This window comes from Cupressus sempervirens, chromosome 11 (assembly GCF_028749045.1).
Source record: "Cupressus sempervirens isolate cs-2001-9-10 chromosome 11, ASM2874904v1, whole genome shotgun sequence".
NCBI classification, from domain to species: Eukaryota; Viridiplantae; Streptophyta; class Pinopsida; order Cupressales; family Cupressaceae; genus Cupressus; species Cupressus sempervirens.
Genome location: NC_143128.1, coordinates 655,132,290 through 655,137,745, shown reverse-complemented (window position 1 = coordinate 655,137,745; position 5,456 = coordinate 655,132,290).

The following is a 5,456-nucleotide window of genomic DNA, read 5'->3' as shown; positions in this document are numbered from 1 at the left end:
GATAGATTTACATAGAAGATCAAAGTGAAATAGAGAAAAAGAACCCTTTCACATATGAAATAATAGTTAGAGGAAATAGGAAAATATTGGGAGAGTCAATGTATAGATAGATGGATCATAATCAAATATCAAAGTGGAGGATAGTTATTAGGGGATAAACAAAAAGGAGGGGGAGAAATAGGAAGATTGGATGAGGATTATGTAGAGAGAATGATAAAGATATATGAGGTGATAGATAGACAGACAAAGTATGTACATAGAGTATATCAAAGAAAAATATGGGAAATAGGATATAAATATATAAGAGAAAAAATTAAAGAAGGGTAAGATAAAATAGAGATAATGAGGGAAAAATGAGTATCCATGTGTGTGAATAAGATAGATATAATATTAGGATAGCAAAGTAGATAGGGAGAGTTTTAAGAAGGCATACCAACAAAAGGTAAAATTACTACTACTAGCTCCCACAGGCATTGTTGCATTCAATATATGCGTTATAATAGTACATCCAAAGCTTAGGATTAATATTAAGGATATGCAACAACTACAAGGCCAAGCATTAATAGCATTCCAAAAAAAATTAAAATATATCAAGTAAATTATTATTGATGAAATGAGCTTCTTAGGTCCAAATCTCCTACTTAAAATTAATAGTCAATTACGAGAGGCCTTTCTTCATCGAAAATATGTCCACTTTGGTGGAGTATCAGTTATTTTGTTTGGTGACCTTGCACAACTACCCCTTGTTATGGACAAACCAATCTATACATCGCATTTAAGTGCTAAGTTGATTTGGGAGTAGTTCACTATAGTTGTTACCTTGTGAACTATCTTCCAACAAAAAGGTGAAACTAACACACAAGCTGAATTTTGTCAGCTATTACACAATATATGAGAAGCTAACCCTACACAACAAGATTGGGAAATCCTAATGAATCATATAGACATCCACTTGAGCATATATGAAAATGAAGAATTTAATAGGTCTATACATCTACATGCTACAAATGATGTAGTGAAACTACATAATAAGAAAATGTTAAAATCATTAAATCACCCAATCGCCACAAACACAACAATAAACTAGATGCAAAGATAAGAGCGAGATGTATGACAACCAATTGGAAAAATATGTACTCCTTTGTATAGGACAGCGCATGATGCGTACAACAAACATTTGGATAGAAGTAGGACTCATCGATGGAGCGATTGATGAAATCACTTATATTGTCTACAAAATGGGTAACAAGCCACCAGACATGCCCATGTATGTTATACATTTTGAAAACTACAATGGACCACCATGGAATCAAGATGAGCCAAAATGTGTTTCAATGGTGCCAATCACATTAGGAAGCCAAAGACAACTACCATTCACCATGTCGTGGGCTATCATAATACACAAATCCTAGGGACTCACTACAGAAAGAAATGATTAATATTGGTGGAATTGAAAGACAAGGACTCACTTTTATAACTAGATCCAGAATTTAAAAAATAGATGGTCTTCGTATTCAACCTGCTTCCACATTTGAAAGATCTCAAAAATAAAAAGCAATGAATATACAATTATATGCAAAAAAAGAGGAGGACTGCCTCTATAAGATAGCTCTTCAGACAAAGTGTTTGTATTCTAAGTGTGAGAAGAAATCAAAATGACACAACTGAATCAAACATATTATATTAAAAACATACTCAAAATTACATAAGACTATCGGCATAACCCCTTGCACCATCAAAGGTGCAAGTGCTAGTTATTAAGCCAATAGACTTTTTCCCTAGGAGACTTTGATCGAAATTTGTAGAGTTTCCGACATTGTCAAACGCCGTGAAATGCAGATTGCACTATGAAAAGAAGAGTTTCGGCTGCCTGCACCAAAACTGTTTTCACTGGTCAGAGAGAAGTTTAATGCCCGATCTGGCCCGTCCGATGAAGCACGCTTAATCGGCATTTCTTTGGACTGCCTTTTTCAATGATAATAGTTGGAATGAGCATTTTTGTCGATTTTATTTGCTCGAATCAATTGATCTAGTAATGCTTATTTTCATTAATTTTGATTGCCTCTGTCAAGTGATCTTGCAATGAGGGTTTTCTCCAATTTATTTGCTTTTATTAAATGATGCTTCATCCTCACAATCATGGAAATCCATGAAAATGTGAAATGAAATGTAAGGGCATAGCAAAGTACTATTCTGCTGTAAATTGCCTAAGTTAATTCTTAATCTCAGAGTATATTTTGCAAGCGGTATTTTCATAATCACATTGTTGCGAAAAGGGAAAAATGGCTTGGAAGTGTAATCGGTGTAAATGTAGGTACAGTCGCATGCGAAGATAGCCTACGCCGCGGGACTGATCGATTTCGAAGAGGGAAAGCTTACAGCAAGAGGCCGTCACTCTGGCCACTCAGCAGAAATCGGGGGACGCCGGAATGGCAAGAATGTGACAGGCCTTGCAACCCTTAATCTTAACATCAGGTAGACTATTTCCACAATGGGAGCGACTATCTCAGCCTCTTTGTTAACCAAGGCGCCGTAAAAGAGGCTCTCAACGCTCATCCCAACATTACCTGGTGAGCTACAATGATGTTGTGGGGGTGAGAATGGAAGAGGACATTATGAAAAGCACTAAATGGATGGTGGAAAAACTTCTACTATGTAGCCAAGGAATCAACAAGTAGATGGTGGAAAAAATTCTATTCTGTGTATATGTGTCATGATTATGTAGCCGAGGAATCAACAAGTCAATGCAAAATGCTGCCGCTAATACCGATGTTAGTAGAAAAGAAAAGCAATTTTTCAATTATTCAACATTTTAGGACTTTGATGTTTGAGTCAGGAATCTGACAAAATTTTCACGGCTTTCTGATCAGAGTGCACAGCATGCAAAGAACCAAATCGTTGGACAAAAAATACTCCTTAATGAGTAGGTTTCAAAATTATTATTGAAGCAATAAATTCATTAAAAAAGAAAACGATATTTTATCCATGAATTTTCTGTGACTTGAACTGGTTGATCAACTATAGACTATTCAAGCAAATCAGAATGGATACATTTGACTTCTGTATCTAATTATATTTGGATCAATTTGGCATAATAAATTCTAATTTTTTATTAATATGATTATATCATAATTTTCAATGATAATAAAAATATAATTAAATAAATTTATTAATACATATATTTTTCCAAATTAGTAGCTGCACCATCAGAGGAAGGGTCGGGTTAACCGGGATGGGCACTAGACTCCTCCTCTCTATGGAGTTCTGAAAATTAACACTGATGGTTCTTCCCGTGGGAATCCTGGTTCGACTGGTATTGGCGGAGTGGCTCGTTGTAGTTCTGGGGATGTTAAATTTTTCTTCTCAGTTCATAAGGGTGATTATACTAACAATCTCATGGAAGCTCAGGCTATTTTATATGTTGTGGAACAATGTTGCTTGTGGGGATGGAGTAAGATTATTTGTGAGTCTGATTCCCAGGTGGTGGTGAACATGCTTTCTTCGCAAGAGCTTGAGGATGTTAGTTGGCAGTTGGCCACTGTTTTTAAGCAGATTCTTTTCTTCTCTTCCTCTTTTCAGTTCATTAGGTTCATGTATATTCCTCGTGAATGGAATAGAACTGCTGATTATTTAGCCAAATGGGCTTCTAGTCATGATCCGGGTTGGAATATTAGGGATAGGGGGCAACTGTCCTTTGAGATGGTGCAAGAATTTGATGATCTTGTTGCTCAGGATCGAGCTCCTTATTGAGCTCTCCTTGTTGTATTCCTTTCTGTCTTAATAAATTTTTACCCCTCTTTTTGCAAATTAGTAGCTAATAAAAATTAATTGTTAAGATCAAACAAAATATTAAAGATATTTAATAAACATAATATATCTAATTTTCAAAGTAACTAAATACAAAATAATATTTTAGTAGTGTCAAAAATATAAACTTATCTTAAGTAAAGATATAAATAAATCAATAACTTCCCTTTTAAAAAAATTCAAATCATCTTCCCAAAAAGAAAAAGAAAAAGAAACAAAAACAAATTTCTTAAATAATAATTAAAGTTATATTATTTGATTTATTTACAAGATAACTAAATCTACAATTTATTTTTGTATCTATCTTAAGATTTTCATTACATATATACTTATTAATTTTAAATTCAATAGATAAATTTAATCTTGTTGTACTGATTACCTAAGGTTTGTCATTTGTTGTATTTTGATGTAAAATTAGATGGAAAACACATTGGTATTGACATAGTTACAAAACATGTAGTTGAAGACACAATAAGGAGTTTTCCTTCTAATAAGTTGTTGTTGGTTTATAATAAACTTTCCAATTGAAGAAGTATCTGGATGAAAGAGATATTCCAGAGGATAAGATTAAGGATAGGGAAGAAAACAAAGACTTAAGATAATTCAAGGATAGAAAAGAAGAGGATTTTGATTATCTATGAATAACTTTAGTAAACCAAATGGCCTTCTTTTCAATTTTAGAGAGGGTCATTTTAGAAGAGATGATTGAACTAATTGTCTAAGAGTATAAATTGTTAGGGTTATATTACACTTATCTTTTGTCTTGTTTTTTGAGTTATAAGGGATTAAAACATTGTTTCTTTTCTATGGATTTAAAAATATATTTTATTTTATTGTGTGAATTGTCATTGAATTTTTATTAGAGGAAAGTTAAAGCACCTACACAAAATTTGTATCCCTCTAAGAGATATTATTTATTTTATACATATGACATTGTGTTGCGTATTGAATTGTGGGTTGTCAAAATTAAATCTTATTATTGTCATTTTTAATATTTATTTAATTAAAAAATAGTCAAATGAAATTTAAAGAGAATCTTAAACTATTTTAATTGCCAATACAGACAATTCTTCTAAAAGTTGATTTTGTGAGGGACATTTCTAATGTAAGTCTTGTTTCCATTGGAAGAGAGGATTATTAAGAAAGATTAAACAATTCTAATACAAATAGTGACTAAGCTATCTACATTGGTAACTCTATTAATTATTTAACAAATTCTATAGATAGAGATTCATGGGTTGATTAGGATACAAAGACATAATTAGAATTTACATCACAAAAAAAATCACTAAAAATATATGACTATTAGCTTAACCTTTGCACCTTCAACAAACACTACAACCAAGATTGATTGAGCTCCCAGTGTGTGTCAAGTTCCTAAAAGCATCACTAAGCGCCTTTGACAACTGAGTGCCCCAAGCTATGCCAAGCTCCTTCAACAACCAAGCACCTCTAAGATCCATGTCCTCCAAAGAAGCCACTGTGCAATTCCAAGATGCTCCTTCATTGGAGTCCCTAGGTAAATAGAAAAATGTGTCACACACATAGGTGAGAGCATGTTTTGATGATGCTGATAGGCGATCTTTCGACTAAGGTACCTGAGAGTGATATCAGGTTTTCCTTGGGGTGACTATTGTTTCTTCCAATTT